This window comes from Struthio camelus, chromosome 20 (genome assembly GCF_040807025.1).
Source record: "Struthio camelus isolate bStrCam1 chromosome 20, bStrCam1.hap1, whole genome shotgun sequence".
Lineage (NCBI taxonomy): Eukaryota > Metazoa > Chordata > Aves > Struthioniformes > Struthionidae > Struthio > Struthio camelus.
Genome location: NC_090961.1, coordinates 91,062 through 108,769, shown reverse-complemented (window position 1 = coordinate 108,769; position 17,708 = coordinate 91,062). Strand labels below are relative to the sequence as shown.

Here is a 17,708-nt window from a genome sequence, read left to right as displayed (position 1 = left end):
CCCGCCGTGCTCCCTCCTGCCCTCGGCTGTCGACAACGCGGTACTGCACCCAGGGAGCGAGCGCATGCGCAGTGATCCCGCCGTGCTCCCTGCTGCCCTCGTGTGTCGACAGAGCAGTACTGCACCGGTAAGGCGCCCGCCTGAGCACTGGTTTCCCTGTGTTCACTGCTGCCCTCGGGTGTCCACAACCCGCTACGCACCCGCCGCTGCCCTCGCCGGCATGCGGAGAATATTGCAGCCAGCCGGCGTACACTCGCGTAGTGTCGGTCGCCGTGTTCGCCGCTACTCTGCCGTTTGTCGCTAACGGGTAAGCGAAGGGGCCGTGCTCCTCGCCCCTTCCCGATGCTCACAGACCCGCAGCGCAGAGTGCTTTTCCGTACTGGTGCTTCCTTCCTGTTGTCGCGGGGACGGGCAGTGCCGTCTCGGCGCTGCTCCGCGGTGCCCTCACACCGATGCAGCACCGGAGCCCGCTCGCTGATCCCCGCCGGGCTCTCGGACACGGACCGAGCAGCCCCGGGGCGCCCGCCGCTGAGCGCGAGCTCCGCGGTGCCGCGGCGGGGGGGGCGGGCTGCAGTGCGCGTGCGGGAGCCGGCTGGCTGCAGCCCCGCGCCGGGAGCACGCGGGGGCGCCGTTCCCCGCCTTGCCTCCCTCCCGCTCCCCTCCCCTCCTCCCCTCCTCCCCTCCTCCCCCCTCCCCTCCCCTCCTCTCCTCTCCTCTCCCCTCCCCTCCTCTCCTCTCCTCCCCCCTCCCCTCCTCTCCTCCCCCCTCCCCTCCCCTCCCCTCCCCTCCTCTCCCCTCCCCTCCCCTCCCCTCCTCCCCTTCTCCCTCCTCCCCTCCCGCTCGGGGCGGAGCCGGCGCATGCGCGGTGCTCGAGAGCCGGGCCCCCGGCGCTGCCGCGCCCCTTTCGCGGGTGGCGCATGCGCGGCGGCGGGGAGCAGCATGGCGGCGCGCAGGGACGGAGTTTTCGCTGGGGCGGCGACGGTGACGGGTGAGGGTCGATGCTGCCCGGAGTCGAGGATGCGGGGACTTCGGTGAGGTGAGCGCGTCCCTTCGGGCGGCCGCGGGCGATCTCCTGCCCGCTGGGGCCGTCGCTGCGTGGAGGCGGAGGTGCTGGGCGAAGTTTGGGGAGGGGGCTCGGGCGGGGTCTGCCGGGAGCGCGGGTTTGACCGTCCCTTTCCTCTGTGTCGCCTCAGGGCCCCGGTTCCTCCCCGGCGCGGCCGGGACGGGCGCTCGCCCCTGCGGAGGCGGCCGTGGGGAGTGGGGAGACTGGCGGGCCCCGGAGCGGCGTCTGCGGGAGGACGGCTCCCGCTGTGCAGGCCCGCCCGAGGGTGCTGGTTAGTCGCAAGGAAGTTTAAAACCAAACAGTTTTAAGGTAAATTTGAGACAAGTGCAATTAGTGCAGCCCCTAGAACGTCTACTTGAGAGTTGTAGCTAGAGAAACAAGAAGTTGGATAGGAAAAAAAGTAGCCTTAGGCACCCTGATGCCTCCCCAAGGCACGGACTGTGGGCCTCAGCCAACCCGGGCACCAACTGATGGAAACCCCCACTGAGCCTTGCTGAGTCCTCCCTCCTCTACAGCTGCCCCTAATAGTAGCTTGGTTTTATTAATTTAAATGAATTTATTAATTTATGAATTAACAGATTAATTTGTAAAAGGTGTTCTAATACATATCGGGTGTGATCTGTGTCTCCCCCTTGACTCCTTCCCACTTTAGAGAAGAGGGAATTTACAGCGCTTCTTGCTGAAGAATGTTGATGGGTGGATGCACAGATGACAAATGGATTTTTCTCTCTTTTCCTCCCCATCAAGCCCTCTGTATGTGCTAAAGAACTCTCTAAGCGTGGCTGGTCTGGAATAATAGTGCTGTGCACAATGCTTAAGGAGAATATTAACATAGAACTGCAGGCTAAGGGATAACCTAAGCAACTGAAAGGCTCAGGAAAAAGCTAGTAGAACACTGAGGGGCTATGGGAAGCCCCAGTGATGCTACAGAAAACAGCATGGCTTTTAGGCATGTTCTCAGAGAAGGAGCAATGTCTTACTCCAGCCCATAGGCAATGGGTGCTATTAATTACCACCTGTAATTACCAAAAGTTCTGTAAAAGCAGAAGGGGCTAGAGATGATGCATAGCAGATTATGAACTATATGTAAAGTTGAAACAACAATCTTCTCTTAAAATAGAAACACGTTAGTCCTAAGTAATAGATGAACGTAGCTTTGAGTAACATGAAGAGAAGTGGTTAAGTCAGTCACCCTGAAAACCTTTGAGAAGTGGTCCAAAAATCTGGTACCCTCATGGCCTCATCAGTCTTTCGGGTTTGTTTGGTAGGGTGGCCCACTGAAGGGGGACACCTTGAAGAGAAGCAGCTAGACGTCATGATGCAGTTGTTCATTTTGGTCATCGCCTCTGAGGTAAGCATCCAAGTACAGGAGGGATAATCTAGGAGATGTATCAAAAAGGTAACAGGTTTGAAACAGGCAGGCAAATTAAGTGCTGTCATTCTTCCATGTAGTTAAAGACTGAGAGAATTGTTGGTTAAGCACGTGTATACAAGGGTTTGAGAAAGGATATTGAATGGTACAATAACAGTGAACCAGACTAAGGTTTCATGGAAGATGGCATAGGTGTGTATTAGGTGATGTGCCTGCCTGTCTAATAACCTAGCCCTAGTTGCTGTATGTTTTGTTACCAAACTGTTTACCCTGTAATGTATGATGCCAAGTGCTGTTATAGCACCTTTCCTTTAAGGAAAAGAAAATAAAAAAAGAACATGGTAAAGAGAAAAAGAACATGCACAAATGTAAGTGTTTCATTGAAGGTAAAATGCAAGTTTATCTGTTTGTTACAGAGATGGAAGCAATGATAGCAAATGCTGACAAAGAGAAAAGATGGACAAGCAGTTTTTTGTGATTAATACCTAATGGACTGGATGAAACAGGGAAGCAAAAATGAAGCTTAATGGACCCTTAATATCATCAGAAACTGCTACAGAAGGAGGTGTTCCACTATGGGTAACTAAGGTAACTATTATAACAAATCCCTGTTATTTCTGTCTCCTGGGGGTGGCACTGAGGACTAAAGTAACCCATTCTTACCTTTTGGATATTGTTAACTGTATCTGCCTCAGTTTTGCTTTGGTTGTTATCTTATATCCGTATACAAAAAGGAAAAGATATAATACTTGTTAGAGTAATTGCCATGGCTGAAATTGAACAGACCAGGAAAACGTAAGCAAGCTGAAGTAATAAAATCAAATGGAACCAACTGAAAGCTGTCTCCATCTCCCCAAAAAGGAAACCCCATTCCTCCTGTTGAGGAAGGATCCCTAGGAATAGTGATCAGGATAACAGATCACCAACATATAACAGAAGGTCTGCATGTGTTACAAAAAGTATGCTGCATACATATTTCTTTGCATGTGACTTTATGTATCTATGAAGCATCATATTTTAAGAGCTACAAGACAGCAACTTATTATCTTAGGGGAATGATAGTCAAGTGACCAGAGTTCCCGAAGAGGAAGTGAGAGTGAGAGAGAAGTATCTGAATTGTAAAATTAAGAGGTGAATTTCAGGAAGGCTCAATTGGTGCAACCCCAGGTTCCTGATATGGCAATGGTATTTGGGGAAACAGGAATATAGTAGCTAGAAAAAAGGTTAAAGCCTTATGAAATTAAGACTCTTTCTTGTCAGTTCCAACTTTAGGGCAATTTTAGGAGGATTTAATTTCCTCCGGCAGTGTTAATATAACTTGCGTGGTATCAGCAGACCACGGTGGGAATTACGGGAAAGGAGTCAGGAATGGAGCTGGAACAAGGAACATGATGCTGCTTTCACTAAACTGAAAGAAGCGGCTGTAAAATCTCCTGCCCTCAAATTCCCAGGACAAGGCAAGCCTTTTTCAGTAAGGATTCCCACATCTACTGATTTCGTGGGAGCAGCGCTGCTGCAAAAGAGCAGTAGAGGGAAAGTGGGTGCCAGTGGCATCATCCTTACATCCCCTTTGAGGCCCGAACAGAAACTCTCTGGCTGTGAGAAAGACTGTTTAGAAGCAATCTGGGCTGTAACTGTCTTTGAGACTTTTACCTTTTATCAGCCCAGATGCAGCCCAATCTGCTCAATTCCCTCTAAACTAGCTCATGTCAGGGAAATAAATAGGCAGCAGAGTATCCTCTGTCTAAGTGGCACAGTGGGCACTGATCTTAACAAGGGGAGAGTTACAGTGCAAGTGTACCAAGAAGTGGATCATCTTCTGTGCATCTGAATTGAATGAGGGGTAGAGCGCGGTTGTGCCAAAAATGTGGACACAGAAGGCTTCTGAAAGATTAAGCTCTAGGAGCTACTTAGTCTAACTTCCCTTTCACAGCAACCCAAGTGTCCTCATGGCTTCCAAAAGGGGAGTTGGGGGAAGCGGTATTTGTGGCTTGCCTGTGCTCGTTTGCTTTGCTTGTGTGTATATTAGATCTGCTTTTGTGCATATAAACGGGTTTGTCTTATGATTTTCTGCAGAGCTCTGATTTTTTTTTTTTTGCTTTGCTTTATACTTTCGGAGGATGATGGATTTTACCGTGCCTCCATCAACAAGCGCTGGCTGACAAAGTTATAATGTCCCAGCGGAGACTCTTAGGCAAGACGGAGGAGTTCAGACACGCAGCCTGCCAGAAGAACGTCACCTGGGAGGGGTTGCTAGCCTTGAGCTATAGGCGCTGATGCATATGGCTCATTCTGGCAGACACGGAGGGGTTTTCTTTGGTGGCGGAAATTGTAGCTTGACTGTACACCCTATAGCGGCAGTATTTTTGTGTTTATAAATTGTGTTAATCTTAGGTATTCAGAACATCGGGGATCGACTACATGCTGCCATGAAGAACTACAGGCTACCGCTCTCAGACCTTTGTAAGTTACAGCGTGTCAAGAGCGGCCAGGAGAATCCAAATGCCAGTGGAAAGATTCTCTGCGTGGTCCTGCTGAAGAACTTCAGCTGTAGGAAGGTTGGCTGCATCCTCACTGGACTTGTGAGTAATAAGCCACAATTCATGGACCAGCCAAGGAGAGAGGGGAATAGTGGGCCCGTGGGTGCACCCTCGCTCTTGCAGACACAGACACTCTGGAGGTATAGGGATACAGGCAAGCAGGCCCACAAGTGGCCTCCACGTGCCTTTCGGTGTGACTGCGGGTCCTCCACACAGCAGTGCCCAAGTGGACTTTGGGCCCAGCGGTACACAGAGAGCTCTGCAACTCAGCAGGTGAGTGGAACTGGAGCGGGTTGAGGGCTGTTCCGGGCTGTCTGGATCCATCTGGTTCCACTCGCTGTCCCTCTGTCCAGTGCTCCATCTTTTTCTTTCTTTCCCCGTAGCTCTGTCCGATACCCCGTCCCTTTGTTTAGCTACTCATTGCCCTGCCCAGTTCCCCATCCCTCTGGTACTCTTTGCATCCCTCTGTCAATATCTTCCTCCCTCCGACTGGCTCCCTATCGCTCTGTCCAGCTCTCCATCATCCTTTTCCCCTCTCTGTCCCACTACCCGCCCGCTGTTCCTCTGTCCAGCTCCCCATCCCTCTGCTGCTCTTGTCTGTCTCTTTGTACCTTTCCAGCCTCTGTCCCCCTCTCCAGCCTTCTCTTTCTATTTCTGTCCCTCTGTTCAGCTCCCCATCCATCTATTTGTCTCCCTATCCCTCTTTTCCCCTCTTCTATCTCATCTCTCTGTCTGACTTCCCCTCTCTCTTTTTTTTCTCTCCACCTTTCTGGTTGGCTCTTCATCCTTCTCACTCTCTTCCCATTGGTCTGACTGGCTCCCTTTCCCTCTCTTCCAGTCCCCGTTCCTCTGTCTGGTTCTCCACCCTTCTCTTTTGCTTCCCGTCCGTCTGTCTGCTTCCCCTTCCCTCCTTTCCTCTCTTTATTCTTCTGTCCACTTCTACATCCCTCTTTTTCTCTCTTCTGCTCCCTGGTCCTCTGTCCAGCCCTCCACCTGTCTGGCCCTCTGTCCTCTTTTTCTCTTCCTTTGTCCAGGGCCCTGACCCTGGGGCTAGGTCTCTATCCTTCTCTTTCTTTTTCCATCTGTCAGCCAAGCTCTCTATCCCTCTTTTCTTCTGTTCTGCTCCCTGTCCCTCTGTCCAGCTGAAGGTTCATCATTCCTTTGTGTTTTGTCTGGTGTGGAAGGTGTCAAGAGGCAATTGGTGCTCAGCAGAGACGATCAGTAGCAACCAGAGGGTCCCATCAATCTGCCTGGTTCAGGTCATGTCAGATACCCCTGCAGTGACTCTATGTGCAGAGGCATGGGGCTGCGGATGTGCAGTGGGGGAGCACTAATGGGCCAAAGATGCTGTGGGGGGATGTGGTAGACATTAGCATGTGGTAGAGATTAGCAGAGGCTCTGAGTATTCGGGTGTTAGGACAGGTGCAGGTAGGGCAGGGTGTGCTAGGGCAGTCTGGAGCTGCTGTTGTCCGTCTTACACGTCAGCGCAGTCTGCAGTTACTGTGTCTTGTCTGCCTGTGCGCAGACAGGGCTGCTGCGCGGTGCAGTTGGAGTCGTGATTGTGTCGCTGGCATTGAGCCCTGTTTTCTGACTTTATGCAAACTGTTGTCTTCCCTACATCAGCCTTACTCTGCTCCTCTTCCAGGAGCCTGTGCTCAGCTCTGCTTTCCAACACGCTGTCACGTCACAGGGATTTCCAGTACGGTCTGTCTAACTTGGGCCACATGCTAGGCAGCCTGAACGAGTGAAGCAAAATCCTTCTTCTGTCATTGTCCAGGCCAGAGTCAGTTTCCCATCAGCTCAGTCTCCAGAGTTTGGAGTTTTTGGAGGCCTTAGTTTTTATCCTGCCTTGGCTGGACAGTGCTTTCTGAGAGTGTCCGTCAGCGGCACAGTTTCCCTGAGGAGGACCATCTACCGAAGGCTGGAGGTGGCCGAGTGCCTGAGCGAGCCTGACTGTATGTGAGGGCTGCCGTGACATCCTTGCGATAAAACGGAGCCTGAGAGAGTGACTGGAGCAGTGTAGAGGGTCAGTCATAATTGTGGGAATAGTTACGGGCCTTGGACTAGGGAGTAGTTCTAGGAGGGCTGTGCAGTTGCCTGGCCTCTCAGTAACTGTTCTGGCTTCTTTGCAGGTGCTGAAGCATAGTCTGGCAGTCGAAGGAGCGGTGTCACAGCTGGGAGCTCTGCGGAGATCTGTGGCTGGCCATGAAGGTTGCGCTCTGACTTGCAGCGTGGACACAGCTAAGTCTTGGGGCTGCACTGTGTGTGTGCAGGGCTGGGAGGTGGAAGGTGGTTGTCCCCTAGGTGGTTGCTGGTGTCACTGGCTGTGGATGTTTGCCCATGGAACTGAGGGGACCAAAAATATTAATTGTCTGTAATGGAGTTGAATAAGCGCTTGCAATGTTTCAGGTAGGTTCAGTGGAAGTGCAGCTTACTGCAGTCCTGTGGAGCGATTCTTGCATGTGCTCACATTTGAATGGTGGCTAAGACCAAGCTTATAAACAGCAACTGTAACATGATTCTGATGCATATCTTCCTGTTCTGCTGTACTTCTAAATGAAGGGGAAACTTCTTAAGCTGTGGGCAAAACTTGCAAGCTCATGTGTACTTTGGTGTTTCTTGCTTAAAGCTGAGGGTTTGGAGTTTTTCACTTGAGGTTTATTGTTTAGTTTGTTGTTGAGGGTCTGTCACTCAGGGGCTATGGTTTATTACTTTATTTTGTGGGGTTGTCTTTATCAGTCAGGGTTTACAGTTCGCTGACTTAGCGATCAGGGCGCAGGATTTAAAATCCAACCTCATCCGTAAATTTTAAAGCAACCACTTGGGTTCCAAGATTTGCAGTTTGTCACTTAGGGTTCAGGGCTTACGCCTTACTGATAAATGACAAGGGCTGAATCCTTAGATAATAAACTGTAAGACCCAAAGCCTAAGCAGCAGGCTGCAAATCCCTTCTTTGGGGTTCCTAACCTTCCCCTGTACCCAGCGTTCAGCTTTGCGCACTGACCTGAGGTCTGGATTTGATAAGGCGCAGGCCCATCGCACTGAGAGTGGTGATGTGACAGGTGAGGTGAGAGCTGTGAAAGTGTCTTGCAGGGCTCTAGTCTGGGGTAGGGCAGTAGTGCAGACAGGCAGGATCAGAGATCAAAGATCCTCTCACCTGTCAGAGCTGAATCCTATCCCTGAAGGAAAAAGTAGAGGGGATAGGCTGTCAGCTACTCAGACGCCTGCCACCTCAAGGGCAGCAGCAGGAGCTGACCCTTCCCCAAAGGACCGACGAACGCTGGTGCAGAGATGACTCTTCAGGTGTCACAGGGTAAGGAGAAGCATGCTGGCACTGAGCTCCATGGCACTCTCTCTCAGGTGTTGCTTCTGTGCAGTAAAACAATAAACAGTTGCTTTACTCTTTGCGCTCGTGTCTGTGGTTTCTGCTGTCGCTTTGCCTGAAGATGATGCCCAGGGGAGGAGGTTACACATTGTGTCTGGGATTGGGAGCTGGTCCCCACATCCTTTGTACTTGGGGGTCCCTGCGGTTCCCAGGGACCCCAGTGCTGTTCACAGGGCTCGGGGTAACTTCCCTTGTATTGCCTCGACCCTTGGGGCTCTTGGTGGAGTTTTCCATTATCCTGGGGGCAGCCAGGGCCCCCCCCAGGGCCATGTGAAGTCCCCAGACTGCCCTCAGATTTGCTTTCAGCACTCCGCAATGTCCCTCATGTGTCGGTGGCGGGGGCCTGTGTGCCTGGTGCTGGGAGACAGTTTTCCTGGGGAAAGGGGGAGCCTGCAGGCACCTTGCCGTCAGCTGCATTGAGCCCTGTGACATGCCTTGTGGCCACTTTAGTGTGCACAAAGGCCCTTCACTTGAATTTTGGTTTGCCCAAGAGCCCTGCATTTGCCCTTTGGTGGTCCTCAGGACAGCTCAATTCACGTTTTGGGTTGCTGGCAAGCCCTCTGTGTGCTTTTCCGCGTGCCCTGGGGCCCGATGTTTGTTTTGCAGCACACTGCAAAGTTCCTTGTCCAGGGATCCAGGACAAGGATCCCTGGAAAGATCCAGAGGATCTTTATCCCCTGTCCCAGAGTTTTCTGGGTGATTTTTGGTGTGCCCCAGGGTCCTGCCTTTGCCTTTTGGTGCCCCCAGAGTCACTCTGTTTGCTCTATCATCACCTGGTAATTTTTTTTTTTTTAACTTCTATTGCACCCAGAGGTCTCGATTTGTTCTCTTGTGCCCTGAATACTCCCTTTTCCTCTCTGTACAGCCCAGGGCTCTCCCTTCAGCTTTTAGCGAGCACCTCTCAGGCGCTGGGGTGCCTCTGCTGCCCTGGCAGCCCCAGCTGTCCCTGATGGGGCTGAGGGTAATTCCCTTCCCCTGGTTCCTGAGGGCTGCAGCTGTGGGCCCTGGGGCTGGAACAAGCCCCAGGTGGGGCTGGGGGCCACGGCAGGCATGCGCCGGGGCTGGGGCCGCAGTCGGGAGGAAGCTCGTGCAGGGGCCGGTCTGGGACAACGGAGCTGCCTCTGAGCACCGCCCGCCGGGACCGGCGCTGCGGCCGCACCGCGGAGGAGGTGAGCGGGGCCGGGGGGTGCGCGCGTCCCGGCAGACGGGAGCATCTCGGGCCAGCGGAAACTGCGCCGGGGATGGCGGTGCACCAGGGCGGTGGGGAAGAGCGGAGCACCGGGGCCACGGGGAGTGGTCAGGAAGGGGGTGCGCTGGGGCTGGGGGGGAGGTAGGAGGGGGGCCAGGGCTGTGATGGGGCGAGGAGCGGAGAAAAAAGGGGGGCGCCAGGGCGAGGGTGGAACGAGAAAGGGGTTGCACCGGGGCTGGAGGAGGAAGGAAAAGGGGCGTCGGGGCTGCAGTGGTGCGGGGGGAGGGAGGACGGGGGGCGTCGGGGCTGGCGGGGTGGTTTATTGCGCGGTGGGAGTGGCGCGGGGGGTCCTGGGTCAGACCGGGACCGTGTCGGGGGGGACGGGGGAAGGAGAGATCCCAGAGGAAGGCCTGGGAGAGTCGCAGTGGGGGCAGGGGCAGTGTCGGAGCTGACCCGGGGCCGGTCCGGCGGCGTCGGGGGAATCTCGGGCCGGGGTTGGGGATCGCGGGGCCGCGCTCCGGGCTCGGCGGCTTCCGGGTCTCAGGGGGTGGGACGGAACGGAACGGAATCGCCGCAGGGTCAAGCTTCACAGAGCGCTGAGGACCGCGGCATGCCGGGAGCAGTAGTCTTCCGGCACGGAACTTCCGGGCGGCCATGTTGTTTCGCGGGCCATGCCGGGAGCAGTAGTCTTCCGGCACGGGGCTTCCGGGAGGCCATGTTGTTTTGCGGGCCAGGCCGGGAGTAGTAGTCTTCCGGCACGGAACTTCCGGGCGGCCATGTTGTTTCGCGCGGTGTGCCGGGAGGAGTAGTCTTCCGGCACGGGGCTTCCGGGCGGCCATGTTGTTTCGCCGTGCATGCCGGGAGCAGTAGTCTTCCGGCACGGGCTTCCGGGCGGCCATGTTGTTTCGCGCGTTGTGCCGGGAGCAGTAGTCTTCCGGCACGGGGCTTCCGGGCGGCCATGTTGTTTCGCCGTGCATGCCGGGAGCAGTAGTCTTCCGGCACGGGCTTCCGGGCGGCCATGTTGTTTCGCGCGTTGTGCCGGGAGCAGTAGTCTTCCGGCACGGGGCTTCCGGGCGGCCATGTTGTTTCGCCGTGCATGCCGGGAGCAGGAGTCTTCCGGCACTGAGCTTCCGGGAGGCCATGTTGTTTCACTCTGCATGCCGGGAGTAGTAAACTTCCGGCACTGAGCTTCCGGGCGGCCATGTTGTTTCACTCTGCATGCTGGGAGTAGTAAACTTCCGGCATTGAGCTTCCGGGCGGCCATGTTGTTTCGCTCTGCATGCTGGGAGTAGTAGTCTTCCAGCGGTAGCTTTCCCGGCGGCCATTTTAATCTGCAGGGCATGCTGGCAGGTGTTACCTTTCCCTGCGGGGCTTTTGGGCGACCATCTTGTGCCTCTCGAGGTGGCCGGAGGTACAGCTGTCAGCGGGTTTCCCACCCGCTGGCCACGTTGTGTTTTGTGGCATACCAGGAGCTGTAGTTCCAGGTGCCTGTGCCTTCTCAGCCCTGCAGCATTGGCCCAGTGTCTCTGTTCCTCACTGGACGTTTGCTGCTCCCAGGAGAGTGTCCATGGGTCACCGAGGCAGTGGAATTTCCCTGTCTTTCCCTGGTACAGGGCAGGAAGTATTTTCCATCTCTGGTGTGACCAGACAGGGTTCTCCCCAGGGCCTGGGGAGAACAATATCCCTATTGTCCCTGGGGAGGGCAGGGAGAGTGTGAGGGGCTGTGGGGGCTCCTGATAGTCATAGCTTAGTTCAGGCTTGGGGCCAGGTAGGCAGCAACAACTAGGAGGAGTGGTGGCGCTGGGAGGGAATGGTGCAAAGCTGTCCTGTTTTGCAGCACAAGGAAACGCAACCAGCACTGTGGCTGTCCGAGGACCCTAAAAGAGCCAGAGAGACCCTGGAACAGCCACAGGCACCCACAGCAGCCCCAGGGACTGTGTCACTGCCTCCCAAGGTCACTGTGTTCAGCTACCTTTAACTGGGTGGAAAGAGCCTCCAGGAGCCCTGGGCACAGCTGCAGAGGATCCCCAGTTGCCTCTACATATTTTCTTTACAAACATGGGATCTCTTGGATGCCTTGCTGCTGCTTCTGTGTTGCTCAGTGCCTAGGTGTGCTATGTTCGCATCCACCCTCTGTGCTGCCCTCTGCTCTGTTAGAGCTGTTGGCCGGATCAAAAGGGGTGTGCGGCTAAGAGCTAGGCCAGGGTGTCTCAGCTGCCTGGTATAGGACAAATAGGAGGGGGAACGGGCAACAGGACATAAAAGCACATGTGGATGAGAAACAGGTGCTTTAGAGGACTAAGATGCAGGGGCAACTGACAGGAGTAGAAGTAGCAGGGGAAAAGGGTGATGAGGAAGATGTGTTGTTAGAGGCAGTACAGCGGAGAAGAGAGGGGGAAAATGCTCCTATGATGAAATAAGAACTGTCCTGAAGAGATTTGCTTTTTGCCCTTCAGGTTATGACTCTACATGACTTCCTGAGAACTGTTCTGAGCACATGGTGTTGTAGGTCAAGACTGCCTGGGCAGTGATCCTCAAGTTGTCTGCCAAGACTACGCAACAGCTGACAGCTGCCTGCGGAATGAAAGCAAAGGCCTGCTTCTCAGAGGTAAGAGGCAGGGTCCAAGTGGAAGGATTATGGCAGGTGAGTTAATGTCCCAGAACCTTCAGTTTTCTGCCTCATCACCCCAGGACTCACCTGTTTGCTCCCTAGTTCCTTCAGGACCTATCCATTTGCCTTCAGGTGTGCTCCAAGACACTCCATTTGTTCTCCTGTCCCCTCGGAAGTCTTTGCTGCTTTCTAGTTCCTGCATGATTACTCTGCCATTTAGTGTCTGTGGGTCTTCTGGTAGCATCAAGACTCCTATGTTTGTTCTTTTGTCCTATTAAGTCCCCTCTCTCTTTCTTCTGGGTCCCTCAAAACCCCTCCATTTGCCATTAGTGCATCCCAGAGCCTTTGTTTTTCCCTGTAGTCCTCTCAGGATGCCTCTGTTTGCCCTCTGAGCCCCTTAGGGCCCACCTCACTGTCTCTTAGTCCCATCAGCAGCCCTCTGCCACACGCTCCCCTCAGGAACCTTTGTTTGCCTTGAGGGCACTCCAGAACCCTGGGCGCTCATGGCACCCTTTCAGTGTGCCCTGAAGCCCTCCTTTTCTATTGATTGCACCACAGAGTCCTCTCTATGCCCTATCCCTATGACCGTTCTGTGTGCCCTCTATCCCATCAGGTCCCCTTTCCTTCCAGTCCCCTCAAGACTCCTCCATCTTCCTTTCTTTTACCTCAGAGCTCTCTGTGTTCTCTAGTCTGATCAAAATCAATCCATGTGGCATGTAGCCTCAAAACTGCTGGCCTTCATTGTGTTCCAGCATTGCCTAAATGCCCCCAAATCTCACCTGAGCTCCTCCTTGGGAATTCTGTTTCTCTCAGATCCCTTTCTGTTCTCCTTCTTTGCCTCTTAGTGCATACTATAGCCCTCCATTTCCTTGCAGCCTGCCTTATGCCTTCTCAATTATCTTGTACTCGCTTCAGAACCCCCATGTTTGTTCTTCAAAGCACCCCAGAACCCTGTGTTCTCCTGTCGCGCTCCAGGGCCGTTTGCAACCTAGTCCCATCAGAACCAGTCCTTTTCCATTTTGGTGCACCCCAGTGCCCACTGTGTGCTGTCTCTTCCCCTCAGGACCCCGGCATCTAATCCCCACAGAATGCCTCCTTTGGCCCTTGGGCTCCCTAACAACCCCTTCCTGAGCCCTTGATTTGAACTGGAGACATCCTTCTGACATGCCATCCTAGAACCCAATGAATGCCCTCTAATCTTCTCAAGACTCTTCCATTTTCTAATCTAGTTACCTCAAAACTGCTCCCAAAGCCTTCACTGTGCCCTAGAGGCCTCTCTTTGATGTCTAGTCCCCCTAGGCCTGCTCCAATCCTCTCAGAAGCCCTCCATTGTGCACCAGAGGCTCTCTTGGGTGTGTAGAGTCCTTAGGAGCCCTCTAGTACCCTCAGAACCCCTCCTGAGGCCTTTGTAGTGCCCCAGAGCCCTCTTGGGGTCCAGTAGCTCTCTTAGGACCTAATTCCTTCAGTACCCCTCTTTTGGCCTGCGTTGTGCAGGAGCCCTCTGTTAGCCTTCTAGCTCTCAGGGGACCACTCCAGTCCCATCAGAACCCCTCCTTTTGCCTTCATTGTGCCCCCTTGCTTTTTTTTTTTTTTTTTTTTTTCTTTCTAGCCCACTTACAACCTCCCTAGTCTACTCTAGGTGTCTCTTTTGGCCAAAATTGTGTCCCAGAGCCCTCTTTTAGCCCTCCAGATCCCTTAGGACCTCTCTTTTCCCCCTCAGGATCCTTTAGGACCTTTGTTCCCAGAGGCTTCCTTTGATTATATAACCCCCTTATGACCCTTCTAGTGAACTCGGTACCCATCTTTTGGCCTTTCCTGTGCCCCAGAGAGCTCTATTGGCCCTCTAGACCCACTAGAACCTTTCCAGTCACCCCTGAACCCCTCTAGAGGCCTTTATTATGCCACAGAGCTGTCTTTTGGCCCTCCTGACCCCTGAGTCTTTTTTTGGCAATGTTAGACCCCTGAGAATCCCTCTAGTGCACTCTGAATGACTCTTCCAAACTTCTTTCTGCCCCAGAACAGTCAGGCCCTTTGGACCCCTTAGGACCCCTGTAGTCCCCTTGGAACTGCCCTGTAGGATTTCGTTGTACCCCAGAGTTCTGTGTTAACCCTCTGGAGCCCTTAGCACCCCTCTAGGCTGCCCTACTCTCCACTTTGGCCTTGAATTTTGACCCACAGACCTCTGTTGGCCCTCTAGTCCCTTCAGAAACCTTCCAGAGGCATTTGTTACTCAGAACCCGTCCTCGGATGCTTGTTGTGCTCCAGAGCTGTCTTCTGGCCCTCCAGCACCTACAGGAGCCCGTTTATCTGCTCAGAACCCCTCCTCAGGTCTTCCTTGTTCCCTAGAGTCATTTTTCAGGGACATGGAGGCCCAAGCGGTCCTCTAGTGCGCTCTAGCCTACTCTTCCAACATTCTGTCAGCCCTAAAGCTCTATCTTGGCTCCTCAGGCCCCTTAGCACCACTCCAGGGCACTCTGGACCACTCTTTGTGTCTTCCTTGCTGCCCAGAGCTGTCTGCCAGCCCTCCGCTGGCAAATAGTTCCTTTGGCTAGGAACTGTCTAGTTGCCTCTGAAGCCCTCCTGAGGTCACCCTTGTTCCCCAGGTTTTCATTTGTTGGCCATCGGGTCTCCTCAGCATCCCTCTAGTGTGTTCTGGGCTACTCTTTTGGCCTGTCTTCTTTCCCGAGGCTGTATGTTGGCCCTCGAGACCCCTTAGGCCCCCTGGAGTCAACTCACAAACCCTCTGGAGCCCTGGGTTGGCCCTCCAGCCCCCTCAGCAGCCCTCTCTTCTGCTCTGGAGCCCCCTTTAGGCCACCTTCTTCTCACCACAGACGTCTGCTGGCCCCCATAAACCCCTTGAAGGCCCCCTCCAGTGTGCTATGGCCTACTCTTGCCGCCTCCTTTGGGCCCCAGAGGTGTCTTTTGGACGTCCAGCCCCTTTAGCCCCCCTCTAGTCCCTTCAGAAGCCCTGGGGAGACCTTGGTTTGTCCTGGAGCCCCGCTGTGGCCCTCCGGCCCTCCTAGCAGCCATCTAGTATACTCGGGACGACTCTTGAACCCAACGCTGTGCCCCAGAGTCCTCTTTAGGCCCTCCAGACCCCTTGGGACTGTTCTTGTTCCCCAGAGGCCGCCATGGAGGTCCTCCTCCTTCCCCAGAGTTGCCTTTTGGCTAGGCACACGCCTTGAGGGCCCCCTCTGGTGCCCTCGGGACTACTCTGGCAGGTTTCCCTGTGCCCCAGAGCTGTCTTCGGCCCCCCCACAGCTCTTAGCAGTGTTCTATCCATCTCAGAGCCCCTGCGGAGACCTTTGGGGTGCCCCAGAGCTGTCTTCCGGCCCCCCAGAGCTCTTAGCACTGCTCTCTCCACCTCAGAGCCCCTGCGGAGACCTTTCGCGTGCCCCAGACCTGTGTTCTGGCCCCCCAGACCCCTTAGGCACTGTCTAGGTGGCCCAAACCCCCTCCTCAGCTCCTCCTCCTTCCCCAGAGTTGCCTTTTGGCTAGGCACACGCCTTGAGGGCCCCCTCTGGTGCCCTCGGGACTACTCTGGCAGGTTTCCCTCTGCCCCAGAGCTGGATCTTGGCTCCCTAGGCCCCTTTGCAACTCTCTAGAGCACCCCGCAACACTCTTTGGCTCCTCCTTGCTAGCCAGAGCTGTCTCTTGCTCGTGCTGAGCCCTCAGGAACGGTCTAGGTGGCCCAGACCCCCTCCTCAGCTCCTCCTCCTTCCCCAGAGTGGTCTTTTGGCTAGGCACACGCCTTGAGGGCCCCCTCTGGTGCTCTCGGGACTACTCTGGCAGGTTTCCCTCTGCCCCAGAGCTGGATCTTGGCTCCCTAGGCCCCTTTGCAACTCTCTAGAGCACCCCGCAGCACTCTTTGGCTCTTCCTTGCTAGCCAGAGCTGTCTCTTGCTCGTGCTGAGCCCTCAGGAATGGTCTAGGTGGCCCAGACCCCCTCCTGAGCTCCTCCTCCTTCCCCAGAGTCTCTTTGTGGCCATGCAGAGCCCTTAGAAGCCCTCTCGTGACTTCTGAACTACAATTGCAGTACTCGTTGTGCCCCAGAGCTGTTTTTTGGCCCCCGAGACCCCTTAGGCACTGTCTAGGTGGCCCAGATCCCCTCCTCAGCTCCTCCTCCTTCCCCAGAGTGGTCTTTTAGCTAGGCACACGCCTTGAGGGCCCCCTCTGGTGCCCTCGGGACTACTCTGGCAGGTTTCCCTGTGCCCCAGAGCTGTGTAGGTGCCCCCCAGAACTCTTAGCACTGCTGTCTCCACCTCAGAGCCCCTGGGCAGACTTTTGGGGTGCCCCACAGCACTCTTTTGGCCCTCCGGACCCCTTAGGCACTGTCTAGGTGGCCCAGACCCCTCCTCAGCTCCTCCTCCTTCCCTAGAGTGGGGTTTTGGGTCATGTAAACCCTTGAGGGCCCCCTCTGGTGCCCTCGGGACTACTCTGGCAGGTTTCCCTGTGCCCCAGAGCTGTGTAGGTGCCCCCCACAGCTCTTAGCACTGCTCTCTCCACCTCAGAGCCCCTGGGGAGACCTTTGGGGTGCCCCAGAGCTGTGTTGGGGCCCCCCAGAGCTCTTAGCACTGCTCTATCCACCTCAGAGCCCCTGCGGAGACCTTTGGCATGCCCCAGAGCTGTCTTTTGGCTCTCCGGACCCCTTAGGCACTGTCTAGGTGGCCCAGAGCCCCTCCTCAGCTCCTCCTCCTTCCCCAGAGTTGTCTTTTGGCTAGGCACACGCCTTGAGGGCCCCCTCTGGTGCCCTCGGGACTACTCTGGCAGGTGTCCCTGTGCCCCAGAGCTGGATCTTGATTCCCTAGGCCCCTTCGCAACTCTCTAGAGCACCCCGCAACACTCTTTGGCTCCTCCTTGCTAGCCGGAGCTGTCTCTTGCTCGTGCTGAGCCCTCAGGAACGGTCTAGGTGGCCCAGACCCCCTCCTCAGCTCCTCCTCCTTCCCCAGAGTGGTCTTTTGGCTAGGCACACGCCTTGAGGGCCCCCTCTGGTGCCCTCGGGACTACTCTGGCAGGTTTCCCTGTGCCCCAGAGCTGTCTTCGGCCCCCCCACAGCTCTTAGCAGTGTTCTATCCATCTCAGAGCCCCTGCGGAGACCTTTGGCGTGCTCCAGAGCTGTCTTTTGGCTCTCCGGACCCCTTAGGCACTGTCTAGGTGGCCCAGATGCCGTCCTCAGCTCCTCCTCCTTCCCCAGAGTTGTCTTTTGGCTAGGCACACGCCTTGAGGGCCCCCTCTGGGGCCCTCGGCACTACTCTGGCAGGTGTCCCTGTGGCCCAGAGCTGGATCTTGGCTCCCTAGGCCCCTTCGCACTGCTCTAGAGCACTCCGCAGCACTCTTTGGCTCTTCCTTGCTAGCCAGAGATGTCTCTTGCTCGTGCTGAGCCCTTAGGAATGGTCTAGGTGGCCCAGACCCCCTCCTGAGCTCCTCCTCCTTCCCCAGAGTCTCTTTGTGGCCATGCAGAGCCCTTAGAAGCCCTCTCGTGACTTCTGAACTACAATTGCAGTACTCGTTGTGCCCCAGAGCTGTGTTTTGGCCCCCCAGATCCTTTA

General features: G+C 55.2%; 1 long non-coding RNA gene across 1 annotated transcript; it reads right to left on the bottom strand.

Moving 5' to 3' along the window:
• Positions 1 to 5,669: 5,669 nt before the first annotated feature.
• On the bottom strand, positions 5,670 to 10,119 carry LOC138061725 (uncharacterized). The gene is made up of 2 exons (XR_011135639.1): positions 10,003 to 10,119; positions 5,670 to 8,344 (listed from the first exon to the last, which is right to left on the bottom strand). It is a non-coding gene; the product is annotated as an uncharacterized lncRNA (long non-coding RNA).
• Positions 10,120 to 17,708: the final 7,589 nt, after the last annotated feature.